The following is a 14906-nucleotide window of genomic DNA, read 5'->3' as shown; positions in this document are numbered from 1 at the left end:
AATCTGTCCAAAGTGGCTGTCTATTCTCCAGGGCCCTGGTCCCTCCTGCCTGCTTATATTAAGCAACCAACTGTCAACCATTTTAATTTGGTGAATAAAAATCTCTTGACCCTGGAAGACTGTAAATTAGATGAAACCTGGTTCTTTCTCTGCACTGTGGCTCTGCTGGGCACATCTAGCCACCTCCGCAGCTCCAGCCCCAACCAGGAGGGTCATCAAGCTGATACTCATCAAGCTGAGACCAGGTAAGCAGGCAGGTCTGGATGCAGGACTCCCCAGGAGATCTTCTGGGGCTCCTGAATGCCAGGTCCTGGCGTGGAGGTGGTTGTGGCATGCCAGGGTGAGACTGAAAATAGTTAAATTTAAAAAAAGATAAATCCTCCCCTCTCCTAGAAAGGTCAGGAAATGTCATCATGCCAAAGCAGGCAGCGGTGAATAAAAACTATGTTTCCACCATGTGGGAGGACAGAAACGACCCTCTGCGCCATGCCTTGAAACTGGCTTGAATGAAGGAAAAATCTCACAGATGTGTTACTCAAGTGTAACAGAGATCCAAGCCCTCTGGAGAGTGGGGAGCAAGGTCTGAAGGCAGATGCAGAATCCAATTTGGGGTGAGGGAAGGAGAATTAGGGGAGATTTACCTCTTCAATGGCCAGGAGGTAATACGGAGCAAATCAGACATATCACGGAAGGCTTCCTGCAGGAAGGGCCACTTGCCTGGAACATGTGTGGGATTTCATGTGGTAAGCAAGGAGGCAAACACTTAAGGAGGGAGGACAGCAAAAGCCCTGTGGCAGGAGGCAGCATGACAAGAATGAGCTTTCTGAAGGTAGGGGGGAGACAGCTGAGAGAGTACGGGTGTGACAAGGCAGAGATGGCTGGAGCCAGGATACACAGGGCCCGTAGGCCATGGAAGAGTGTGGACTTCACCCCAGGAGCTGGGGAGTTATAGAGGGGCACTTTGAGAAGACCCCTTTGGCTACAGTGTGAGGCATGAACTGGGAGGAGTGAAGTTGTGAATGATGCATGACTATTACGGAAATTAAAAAGAAAATTAAACACGAGAAGGCCCTAGGTGCAGCCCTGAGTAAAACCAGAGGCATCTGCAAAGTAGAGCAAAGGAGTAGCAGACAGGAGAATCAAGAGATGATCTAGGGAAAAACGACCGCCCCAAAGCAGGATCCATACTGGCAGAGTTGGCTGGGCGGTAACAGTGGAGGAGAAGGGCAGTGGGCGTAGGCACCGAGGACCTAGGCAGCGTTAGCAGGAGGTGCTGTGCTTGCAGTAACGGATTCTAAGCTAAATGGGAGAGAGCTGAAGACAAAGAGAGGAAATAGTACTTTTCTAGGAAGGAGAGGAAAGAGGTAAGATGGTAGCTGTGGCAGGAGGAAGTTGTCTAATGAAGGGTTGTGCTGTTGTTATTATTGTTTAAAATGAGATTATTTCCCTATGCTTAAAACCCAATGCATTTTGCACCTGAATATATTGCATTCACCACACTTACCTTCTTACACTCCTGAAACTCCACTCTAGTGGCAATACATTTACCAGATTTGAAGGCCAAAGGGACGAAGAAAGCTGGAGCAGCGACATTAGGGAGAAAGACAGCTCAGCAAGTGTTTGGGAGAGGAGAAGTGGATGAAGGGGTGGAAACTGGCTTAGCAAAGTGGAAGAGGCTGTGACTCTGACTTGCTGAGGAGGATGCTGACAATGAGCTTGCTAGATTGTCCTCCAGAACCAAGAAAGGAACAACACGGGCCCTGGGTATAAGAAGCCTGACTCAAGAGCACAGGAGAGCAAATCCCTGGGTGCCCGAGCTGGAATCTCAGGATGAAGCTGTGCAGAAGGCTCATTCATGGTCATCTCCCCTTCTCCTCCTCCTCCTCCTCCTTTTACTGCCACTGGGAAGCCTGAAGGGTTCACACCAGGAGAATTCTCTCCCATCAGCTTCCTGTTGAGCCCATTCCCATTTAGTCTACAATGCTGATGTTTGCAAACCACATCAAATACTGCTGTCTCCTGGGAACCGGTAAATATTGTGGTTGGTTAGGATGGAAGCACTGGGATGAGAGGAGGCTTGTTGGAAGAGGGTGTCGAGGGACCAAAAGAGGAAAGATGACTGTGTGTTTTCGGTAGGGAAAGGACAGAGGAAGAAAGGCTGTTTCCCTAGAGAGTGTGTTACATTGAGCCATGTGAAATGACCACCTGCACCGCCATTTTTAACAATTAAAATGGAATTTTATACAGTCGCCTAATAAGAATTGTACTTAAGAAACATTAAAGCTCTTCTTTATAAATGCCCTCAGTCTTTCATAAACCCAGCAAACAAGCTCATCAACACCATCCCAGCCTCCCTTCCCCCTGACTCTCTTATCTCTCGCTGTCCCAAACAATAAGGGAAGAAACAAAATGACCAGAGTCCTTCAACCCGAGGAGTCTAACACAGCTTCTGATCTTTGCTTTACGACTGAAATCTCTAATTAGGAAAGTCCCCGGATGCAAGATCCTAGTTGTGGCCTTAGGATCTTGCAAAACCAGATAAAAGCAGAGGTAAATGATAAACCCAAAAGCCGTCTGCCTGCCCGGCCTAACCTGCTGTCTGAAGCCCCAAAGGTAATTCAGAATCCTCTATAATCACCTGAAAATAGATGCCACTGTGTTAGCAAGAATCATCTGTAATTCATAAAGAATAGAGTTAATTCCATTCAATAAAAGTTGTGGGGACTGTGGGATGTACCAGGGCATCATTGACTATAATGGGTACATAGACATTTAAGGATAAATAAAAGGGAAAAAAGGAAGGAAAACATGTTGGAGCATTATGATTTTAAGTTTAGATGCTCAGACTAACCAAGAGGAGATAAGTGGATAAATTCAGGAAAAATAAAGACTCCAGCTGGGAGCCATGCGGTCATCTAAAAGTCAGAGTTAAGGGCAATGAGCCACTTGAGAAATGGCAAGAAGTGCTGGTGCCAGCTCAGTTCCATGAAGCAGGAAATGGCCAAGGCAGCCACCAGCACTGAGCATGTCTCTCTGCACGCAGACAGCCTGCAGCCCCCAGCCTTCCTCCAGCTTCCCCAGTCACCACCATGGGATCCTGGGATTTGTGGCTCAAGGTTTTGGAGTTCTGCGCGCTCTATTGCATTGTCTGGAAAGAGAATAGCTTAGAAAAAAGCCATTCGTCATTGAGACCGCAGGCTCCAGGAACAGCAACGTGATTCCAAACAAGTCCACGGTATTTCTATGTGCAGTTTCCTGCCACCCACTTGCCTAATGAGGGGATAACTTGGTTCCTTCTCATTGAGGGTCTACTCTCCATGGTCTTTAGAACACATTTACCCTTTAAACTGCCTAGTGGAACAGAGGGGCATCTCTTGTTAAATTTTTCACACCCACAGACGAAAAGTGGGTTTTCTGATTTTTGATTATTTAAATTTCTAATTCTTTATTGAGAAAGAACTGTAGAATCACAGGAATTTGCAAGTATAAGTAAAGATAGTACAGAGAGTTCCACGTACCCTTCACCCAGTTCCTCCAATGGTTACATCTTACATAACTGTAATATCAATACCAGGAAATTGACATCGTACAGCATGTTGTGTGTATGTGTGTGTGATGTGTGTAGTTCTGTGCCATTCATCACATGTGCAGATTCATGTCACCATGACTGCAATCAAGTTACAGAACGATTTCATTGCCCCAAAGATCTCCCTAGTCTCCTTTATGTTTACACCCATTTCTTTCTCACCACCAGCCCCTCAGTCCTGGCCCCTGGCAACAACTAATGTTTCCCATCTCCATGTATATTATGTAAGTGAAATTGTTCCCGGACCAAACTGAGCGGGAGGCTGCTATTTCTTGTGGCACAATAACAAAATGCAGATGAACTGGGGAGTAGGAGAGTTCTTATTTCTGTAACCAGTAATAGGGAGAAGACCTGGAAATTATCACCAGACGAACTCAAAATTACAAAGTTGTTCCGAGTTTATATACCTTCTAAACTATATATCTATGTGTAAGTGTGCATTCATCTAAAGGCATAAGTGATTAACTTATTTTAATCTGTAAATTAGGTCTGAGTCTTGAAGACCTTCCTCTGGAGCCTCAGTAAATTTACTTAATCTAAATGGGTCCAGGTGCTGAGGTGATTACCCTTATTTTGTCTCCTGCTGAATCACGGGGTTCCTTCAGACCCCCAATAAACTTGTTTGTGGAGGCCTGGGGAGTTTCTTCAGACCCGCAATAAAACTTGTTTAATCTTAAATGGGCCCTGTTAAGAATTCCTTCATTATTCTGTCATGCTTTAAGGCCCAGGAAAGGCCTAGGCCAAATTCCTAAGGCGCTTTTGTTACATCCCAACCTTTGTATAAGGGCACTGGTTTCTAATATTTAACTTAACCACTCAGTCAGTACCGAACCAGTTGTTAGTGAGACCTGGCCTGCCACAAAAATCATACAGATTTTGGGGTTTTTCACTCAGCATAATAATCTGGAGATTCAATCAAGCTGTTGCATGTATCAACAGTGGATTCTTTTTGTCGCTGAGTAAAACTCCTTGGTAGATGTGCCACCATCCATTTAGTGACTCACCTAGTGAGCGTATTTTGGCTGTTTCCAGGTTTTGGCTATTACAAGTAAAGCTGCTGTGGTCAATCATGTGCAGGTTTTCTGTGGACATTCCATGGAATTCCACAGGGATGAATTTATTTTTCATTCCACTGGGATGCATGCCCAGGAGTGCAATTGCTGAATTGTTTGGTATTGTATGTTTAATTTTTTAATAAACTGCCCAATTCTTTTCCAGAGTGACTGTACCATGTAACATTCCTGCTAGAGTGATCCAGTTTCTCCACACCCTTACAAAAACATTTGGCATTGGCACTACCTTTTGTTCTAGCTGTTCTCATAGATCTGTAGTGAAATTTCATCATGACCTTATTTGCATTTCGCTAATGGCTGGCATGTGCCATTATCCATGTGTCCTCTTCGTATCTTTAGCCCGTACTCTATTTGAATTGTTTGATTTTCTTACTGTCAAGTTTTTAATATAATCTTTACAAATTCTAGTTACGAGCCCTTTTGTCAGATCTGCAGTTTGCAAATGTTTTCTTCCAGTCTATAGCTTGTCTTTTCATCTTTTCACCCTCTTCATAGTGTCTTTTGCAGAGCTAGGCTTCATTTTAATGAGGTCCTCTTTATTGATGTTTTTCTTTTATAGATCATGCCTTGCTATCATTTTAAATTATTTTTCACTAAGCCCTAGGTTCCAAAGATATTCTCTATGTTATCTTGTAAAAGTTTTATTTAAATGTAAAGGGGTATTTCATTTAAATATAAAAACTTCATTTAAATGTAAAGGGGGTATAAACCCCTTACATTTAAATCTATGATCCATTTTGAGTTAGCTTTTGTAATAAGTGTAAGGTTTAGATCAAGGTACATTTTTTTGCTTATGGATATCCAATTGACCCAGCACCATTTGTTGACAAGACTATCATTCTTTCACTGGACTGCTTTTGCACCTCTGTCAAAAATCTGTTGACCACACCTGTGTGGGGCTATTTCTGCGCTCTCTACTCTGTTCTGTTGATCAATGTGTCTCTCTCTCTACCAGTATCACAGAGTCTTGAGCAATGTACCTATATATTAAGTATTGGAGTCTGATAAACTGATAGGTCTCATTATATTTTTTATCTTCAGAATTGTTTTAGCCATTCTAGTTCCTTTGCTTTCCTATGTAGATTTTAGAATAATCTTATTTATGTTCACAAAAAATCTTACTGAAATTGTGATAGTAACTGTGATAAGCCTGTTTACCAATTTGAAAGAATTGACACCTTTATTATGTTGAGTATTCCAATCCATGAACATGGTATATCTGTCTTTATTTTTATTTTTGATTTTTCTTTTCAGCTTTGTCTTTTTCAGCATACAAATCCTATAAGTGTTTTGTTGGATTTACACCTGAGAATTTTATTTTGTGTTACTGATTGTATGAGATATTGTATTTTTAATTTCAGTTTCTATATGTTCATTGTGAGTATATAAAAATACTACTGGGTTGGTCTTGTATCTTGCAACTTTCTTAGGTTTTTGTTCGTGTGCTTGTTTGTTTTGTCTTGTTTTATTTTGTTTTGTTTTTGCAAATGCCTTGAGATTTTTTCATGCAGACTATCATATCATCTGCAATAGGGACCCTTTGTATCTTTCTTTTAGATCTACATGCCTTCATTTTCTTTTATTTTCTTATTGTGCTGGCTAGGACTTCCAGTCCTAGGTTGAATAGAAGTAGAGAGAGGGGACATCTTGTTTTTTCCCAGATCGCAAAGGAATGCATTCAGTCTTTCACCATTAACAGTGATGATAGCTGTGGCTTTTTGCAGATGCTGTTTATCACATTGAGGAAGGTCCTTTCTATTTCTAATTTCCTGAGAGTTTTATCATAAACGGGCCTTGAATTTTGTCAATTTTTTTGTATAAATTGATATCATCACATAATTTTTCTCATTAAGGCTTTTAGTATTGTAGACTACAGGGCTTGATTTTTAAAATTTTAATCCAGCCTTTTATCTTTGGAATAAACCCAAGTTGATCACAGTACATAATTATTTTTGTATATTGCTGAATTATATTTGCTGTATTTTCTTAAGAATTTTTGTGTCTATATTTATGAGGAATATTGATCTGTATCATATTTTGGTACTGTCTGTGTTTGGTTTTGGAGTAATATCCTACTTACCTCAAAAAATGAGTTGGGAAGCATCTCTACTTCTTCTGTTTTCTGGAAGAGATTGTGTAGACTTGTTGTTACATTTTTTATATGTTTGGTAGCCTTTTGTAGTGACACAATTTGGGCCTTGAGGATTTTTTTGAGAGTTTATAAATTCTGTTTTCTTAATAGTTAATAGGGTTATTCAAATTGCTTATTTTATATTGTGAGAACTGTGGTAGCTGTGCTTTTCAATGAATTGGTTCATTTCACCTACATCATAAAATGTATCTGTGTTGAATTGTTTACTGTATTCCTTTAGTATCCTTGTGAGGTCTCTGGGGTATGTAGTGATAGCCTCTTCACTCCTTATGTTGGTAATCTCTGCCTTCTCTCTCTCTCTCTTTTTCTTTTTGTCAGTCTTGCTAGAGTGTGCCAATTTATTGATCTTTTCAAAGATGTACCTTTTGTTTCATTGATTTTTTCTGTTTTAATTTAATTTCTGCTTTTATCTTTATTGTGTCCTTCCCTGCTTGCTTGACATTCATTTTGCTCTCCTTTTTCTAGTTTCTTGAAGCAAGAGCTTAGATTACTGAGACATTTTCTCTCTTAAACCTCAGCTTTAGTTTTTTTTTTTTAATTCAGAAGTAAGGTTTTACATGGTTTCAATTCAACTAATATGGAATAAAAAACTTTTCACACATGTGTATATTGTGTAAAGTTTTAGAATCCTACTATTCTTTTAAGTGCCCCAATATTTAGCATTGTACTGTTTGCCGGAGTGTGCCATTTTCAGATGAGGACAAACCCGGAGGTTAAGTAGTTTCTTTATTACCCAAGAGTTATGGTGAAAGCAAGACAAGAAGCAAGCCCTCTCCCCTCTCCCCACCCCCACACTGTTCTTCCTACAGCAGCACCCAGCCTGTAATGGCTGTCCTCAAGGTCTGCAGCTGGGTTGTCCAAAAGGGATCTGGGTGGGCTCCATCCAGTCTCACCCAAACCAACCCATGATATTCCAGGTTTGAGAGTAGATGTGGGGAGTGGCAAGACTGAGGGTCTGTGATGGCATCTGTCCTTCCCACTCTGTACTTGGGCTCCAGTCAGAACCCCTGGCTGTCCACAGGCACCCTGGATGGTGGTCACCCACAAAAAAAGTCAGCCCAGTGTCTTTCAGGAGTTGCAACCTCCAAAGGGCTAAAATACATCAACAAACTTCAACTGGACAAGGCATCCCAGCCGTCTTTACAGTATCCGGGGTCAAACCAGAGCTTGGCCACTTACCAGCTGTGTGACTCTTGGCAAATGTATAAAGTTTCTCTGTATCTTGGTTTTCTCATCTGAACAATGGGATGATATTGGTGTTGGTCTCACAGGGTTGCTATGAGGAGTAAGTGAGTCTGTGTGTAGAGCTTGCTGAACGGTGCCCAGCATGGCATAAGCACTAGGTCAGCAGTACTGGCTGGCATTTGCCCTTATTGCCCCATCAAAACTCCTGTCCTCTCTGCTTAAAATCCACTGCCTTTGATGTCAGAGGAGTAAGGAAATTGGCAATTACCCTTTATATTCATTTCCACCCTCTCTCTCCGTTCCCACCATAAAGTAAACTTTTTGGTAGCCAAGAAGAAGAAAAGTTGTTCAACAACATTGTCGACACTTGTTCAAAAAGCCAGAGGCAGGGGAGGAATATGCCGAACCAGTCTATGCAGAATGCAAACAGGTTTGTGCATAACCACCGCTTGCCATTGAATGAATGATTCAAACACAACTGGGCACTTCTGTTGACTTACAATTTACAGTGTGTATAAACAGTTTGTAAGCGAAGAACACTCCTCCAGCAAGCCAGCCCCCACCACACCCCCCCGGTGTGGTATCCACAAACACAAGAAAGTGTTTTGGACTAATTTGACTCAGAGCATCAAGGCTGCTAAAAGTGGCACTGCCTGTTTGTGGAATTCAGATGCAGACTTCACTATGAGCCTCCAGTAAGCCTCCGTCAAAACAGTAGAGAGGGAATCAAGAGTGCCTCCCCCAACAGTGTGTCTTCCAACCTTTCTCCTGGCTCTCAGAATGTTCAGGCTCTTAACAAAAACACATGTGCAGGAACACATTAGACCCTCGTCACCTCTGCCAGCGGAGTTCTTATTTTCCTGTCTGCTCCCACTGCATCTGAAAACCCTACATCCTGCGCAATGTAAGTCCGATTCCTCATGCCAGAATAGTTTGTTAATTTTTCTCCAGATCCTAAAGTGATGCTTCAGGTAACAAACTCTGCGTCTGACCTACGTTCTCCGAGAATGCACTGTAGATAACAATGCTCAAGTCATATGATGGGGCATCTCTGTGCAAATGTCTCCTGCCAGCTGTTTGCTGCAATAATTTGGATATTTGCTCCTGTGCCTTACATGTTGTGGTTGAACAGCATGTTTCCCATCACTGGCAAGAGGTTGGGAACAGAATGGAGAGAGGAGACAGGGTGTGGTTCTGTAAGAATCAATGGCTTTCCTACTTACGGGCTGTGTAGACTTGAATGAGCCTCTGTTTGCTCATTGCTGCAAATGACAGCAACCTCTCTGCTTCACAAAGCGGCGCGTGATGCAACCCTAGCATAGCCTCCAACAGGCTCAGAGGGCCTTCCTTCTCTGCCCCACCATTTCCATATGGCCTTTCTACAACTATTTCTATGTTTAAAAGAGCTAAACCTATCTGTTTTCCCATTTATTATAAGTCTTTCATTTTGCATGTCTGTCTGCACATTGAGTCCTCACAATTCAGATGGACAGAGTGAAGGCTTTTCAGACCCTCAACTGATTAGGCGAGGCCCACCCACACTCAACGGGGCCACCTGCTTTCATCACATGGATATGCTGAAGACAGATTGTTAAAATAGTCTTTGTTTTTAATTTAAACTTGTTGCATAATATTGGTTCTTTTGAGTGATTTTCATCTCACTTTCAGGTCGTTTGAGAGTTTCATCTTACTATATAATGGTTGAACAAGGAAAGGAAGTCATCACTTGCCCAAGATGGTGGTGAATTCCCATTGTGTTACCAGCCAAGGGAAGGGATTGGGGGGAAATATTTCACCCAGAAAAGTGCTGTGGTTGTTTGAGTTTGCCTTTTTGTTATCAAGGGTACTAATATATTTTTCATCAACAATGACTTAAGGCCCCTAGAAGTTCATGAACCTGGTGTGGGTGTGTGCTTCCCACTCAGATGTGCTGTGTAACTTGCACCTGAGGGTAGCACAAACTCTCCCTGGGCAAGATGTAACCCGGGAAAGGAAGGAGAAGGCAGAGCTCAGAGCAAGCAGAAAGCCAAGCAGGAGACCAAAAGAGGCCTCAGGGACCATGTTTCCGTCTTCCACAGAGGGACAGACACATTCCCTCCCTCTCCAGCGAACACACACGTGCAAACATGCTGACACACACATGCACACACAGAGACATGCACACACATATAGACCATACACACCACACATACATATGCCACACACACACACAACTAGTTATGTTTCTGAATATTACAAATGTCATCACAAAATATGAAATGTACAAAGAACAATTCCCAGTGCCTCACGCTTGTAATCTCAGAACTTGGGGAGGCCGAGGCAGCTAGATCACCTGAGGTCAGGAGTTCAAAACCAGCCTGACCAACATGGTGAAACCCTGTCTCTACCAAAATAATCCAAAAATTAGCTGGGCATGGTGGCGGGCACCTGTAATCCCAGCTACTCAGGAGGCTGAGGCAGGAGAATCGCTTGAACCCGGGAGGTGGAGGTTGCAGTGAGCCGAGATCGCACCATTGCACCCCAGCCTGGGCGACAGAGCGAGACTCCATCTCAAAAAAAAAAAAAAAAAAAGGAACAATTCCTGAAGCTTCTGATGATTCCTGCTGGCTGACCGTGAGGTTGGAGATGGGGACACATTAAGGGTTTAATGATGGGGACACAGTGATGTAACCACCGTGGAGCCACAGTTGAAGTGCTGAGACTCGGCATTGGTAGACATCTCTGTCACCAAATGAACACGCCTCCCTAAAGAGCTCTGGCAGTAAGTCAAAGGCTTCATTTGGGTCAAGACAGGGTTATTGCAAAAAAAAAAAAAAAAAAAAAAAGCCAAGTTTCATTCTACAAATCCACATTGGGGTCAATATTTTAAAGCAATTTCCCCCAAGTTCTGCGTAGAGCAAGGCGACAGAGAAGAAATGGCTCTGAGATATCTGGCGAGGCACAGATGGACTGACCACAAGCCGCTTGTCCCCAGTGTAGCCCCGTGCTCCCTTCTACCACAGATATGGCTCCCTTCTGGCCATATCTGTGAGGTTCTGCCCTTTGCCTGGGGCCACTGCATCAGTCAGGGCTTTCCAGAGAAACGGAATCCACCGGAGGTATACCTATAGCATACACAAAGGCTTTATTATAAGGAATTGGCCCACGCAGTTATGGAGGCTGACACATCCAACGTCTACAGATCCAAGGTTCCAGTTCCAGTTCTAAGAGGATTCTCCTAATGAGAGACTTCTAACAAGGGAGAGTGTTGGCTTTTTGTCTTCAATAACAGGCTACTCAGGCCCTCAACTAATTGGGTGAGGCCCACCCACAGTAGGCAGGGCCATCTGCTGTCCTCAGTCTACCGACTCACATGTCAATCTCATCCAGAAACCCCCTCACAGACACATTCGGAATAATGTCGGACCACATATCTGGGCACCCCACGCCCCAGTCAAGTTGACACATGTAATTAACCATCATAACTATCTATTAGACCCCACCTTGCAGGGGGCACTCCTCCTCTGGAAACCTTCAGGACTCCAGGGGTCAAGCTCATGTGTGCAAACTGTGACCAACACACATTTTCCTGAAAAGAGGGCTCAGACAAACAAAAAAATAGCATGCGTGCACATTGACTCAGATATGGACTGTCTGTTGCAGCCTTTGTGCTAAACAGAGCTAAGAGTAGAGATAGTGCAGACTAACTCAGACCCAGAAACTTGGGGAGGCACCCTGGGATCCTGGAAGCAGAGGCTGGGAGGGCAGAAGGGAGGGAGAAAGGAGGTGCATTTACTCAGCTCTTCTGAGACAATTCTGCTCTCCTGCAGGGCACTGGTTGTGCTGGAGAAAGCGCTCACTTTGAGTTCAAATCTTAAAACTGCATGTCCTTTGACCATACTGTACCTGCTCACCAGGCTGTGGACACTAATTTGTTGGGAAAGTGAATGTATTTCATTTTTTTAATTAAAAAGCATGTAAGGTTATATTACATAATTATGATATGTAATACCTTTATTCAAATCATATTTAAGTTTGCAGCCACATGATTTTCAAAAGTATACAGATATAACTTATAGTATCTTTTAATTTTATTCCCATAAACCTAGATTTGATTTAAAGTCTGAGCGCAAAGTAGAGAAATTTTTTAGTTGTTTAGTACCTGCCATTTTATTTTTCTCCAACTTTTTTCCAAGATACAAAGAAAGAGAACAGATTGTACAACCCCTTTCCTGTATCCACCAGCTAGAACCAATAATCACCAACCTTTTGTCATATCAGCTTACTGTGCTGAACAATTTAAATTTTAGACATGAAGACATTTTACTCTTTAATACTTCAACAGCACCTCCTAAAATTAAAGCCATTCTCCTAAATAAACATTATACTATTATCACACTTAAAAACATTAACAATAATTCTATAATATCATTCAATATCCCCTCCAATTTGTAATTTCCTGCAAAATGTTTGTGTGTGTGTGTGTGTGTGTGTGTGTGTGTGTGTGTGCGCGCGCGCGCACGCGCACTGATTTGTCCGGCTGGGAGTCAATCCGCATTTGTACTTACTGTTATACTTCTTCTTTTCAGCTGCTCTTATACCAGAAGAATCCCTCACCCTTTTTCTTGACATTGATTGTTTTGGAAGAGATCAGGCCACTGACTGCAGAACGCCCACACTCTGGCAGTCCGGTTGTTTCCCATGGTGTCATTTAACTCATTGCTCAAGCTCTTCCATTTCCTGTAAACTTGCAGTAAAGTCTAGAGGCTTTGCAATTGATTCAATTGAAGCATCTTTGGCAAGCACACAGCAACAGTGATGTTGTGTGTTTCTTTTGCATCACATAATGCCAGGTTGAGCCAGTATTAGTGACAGTGAGTTTGATCTTCCTTTAAGATACAGCCAGATGTCTCCATAAAAAAATGGAAAATGGAAAACCTTTTTTTTTTTTTTTCCAATTAGCACCAGTTCACCTGCACACTTTCACCTAAGGGTTTGACACCCACTAGTGCACACTGCCTGACTTAATTATTTCATTAAGGGTTACAGAATGGGGATTTCCTCATTCTCCCATTTCTACGTTTATCAGCTGGCATTCTTCTGTTAAATTGCTTTCACTTGTGAACCAGGATGCAGAGGGGGAGACTTATTCAACAGAACCGTAGGGAGGGCTGTTTCTCTCGAGAGGAATGGTGAGAGAAGATGGTTTCTACGGGGGCATGGAGGACTTCTTGTCAGAGTCTAGAGTCTGAGCTTTAAGGCCCAGGAAGAGGACAGCAAATGGGGGTGGGGCAGTGGGTGAGTGAGAGGCCCCTGTGTGGGGTGACCCACTGAGGACAGGGATCTTTAGGGAAATGGAGCCTCACTGAAAGAGGAATTTCAGTGATGCCATGGGTCAGATCTCGGGTCTCTCTTAGGGAAACCCGCCATAAAGCATGAGAGCCACATCACTCCTCAGGGCTTCTGGGCTCCAATTCCGGAGACTAGTTCTGGAGGCCTCACCACACCTCAAGGTTGCTCTATTATATCAGGGTAACTGACTTGCTCTAGGAATGGAGACTTGGGTGCCGGTTAAAACAACGCTCAGCCAGTACCCTAGCAGTAACGTTTTCATCATGGGAAGCAACTCATTGAACAGATGTGTTCATGAACCTATTGACCGTTTTGGTAAGTGTAGACACAGTGGCCACAGTATGCTGCATTGTTCTCCCGGCTGGGACCAACGCCAAAGGCGCATGTTCCCTTCTTTTCTTGACTTGATGCTGTAGGAGTCCAACAAAGGGAAGCACATTGAGGCCCACATGAAACTTGGGACAGAAGTGGCTTCTCAGAGCCGTACACCAGACACTCTGAACAAGTTGGAAGGCTGCAGTGCCAGGAGACTCCAGAGTAACACAGGCATAGGCGAAACGCTGGGAAGTCCCCCAGCTCCTGAGGGCCAGAGCCTCTAGGGCCGGCAGCCTCCGCAGGCAGGGTCACTTGCCTGCTTCAGCTCAGTTGCTGAGGGCTTGCGTTTCTCTGCAGGGAACAGGAGTGCCCCCGACTTCCACTCTTAGTGCCCTTCACCGCTCAAACTGCACCCCAAATAAGCATATGTACCCTGCTCCAAGGGAAGGATGCGCTGGGCTCAGCCTCTGGAGGCAAGAGGGCAAAAGACAGAAAGTAACCAGCGGCCTTTGCACAAAGAATCCTCAACTCTCTACAGCGGCCCCTGCGGCCCCAATCCTGCCGGCCCAGGAATGTGCAGTCGGATGACAGGCCTCTCCTTCCTTTCTCGTCTTTTTCCTCCCGCTTCTCTCCTCTCTCCTTTTTCCTCTTCCTCCTTTTTTTTTTTATTTTTTTTTCCTTTCTCCCCAAGCTTCTAAGGTTGTTTCTGTATTCGCTCAATCATGGCCTTTGCCATTGATTGAAAATGTGGCAGTTCCTTCTCTGGGAATTCTTCTGTTTGAAGCCTTCATATGGATGTATTATTATTATTATTATTGCCACACAAAAGGGGCAAATCCGTGTGAGGAGGGGGTCGCGTGGGGGCTGAGATCCGCCGGCTGCCGGTCTAGGAGGGGCGCTGCTCTGTGCCAGAGTGGGCGCTGGTGCACCAGCCGGGCTAGGGGAGAGTGCCGCCCCCGCCTGGAGCCCAGGTCTCTGCGTGCCTGGCGGTAGAGCGCGGAGAGGGACCAGGCAGGCGCCGGAGGGGACCAGTGCGGAGAAGGAGGAAGCCCAAACAAAACGCTGTCCGGCGCCAGCCGCCCACCTACAAGCCCAAGCCGGTGGTTGGCCAGTTACAAAAGGAAATGGTCAGGATCGGGACCAACGATAATGATAGTATTAATTCTATCAAGAATCGGCCCAAACAAACTCTCGCTGTCAGCGCGGCAGGCGCCCGCCCAAGCCCAGACCTCCGACCCGGTTCCGAGCCTGTTCCCGCCGGGTC

The sequence above is a fragment of the Mandrillus leucophaeus genome, unplaced genomic scaffold (genome assembly GCF_000951045.1).
Source record: "Mandrillus leucophaeus isolate KB7577 unplaced genomic scaffold, Mleu.le_1.0 Scaffold152, whole genome shotgun sequence".
NCBI lineage: Eukaryota > Metazoa > Chordata > Mammalia > Primates > Cercopithecidae > Mandrillus > Mandrillus leucophaeus.
Note: the sequence above shows the minus strand (reverse complement) of the source record.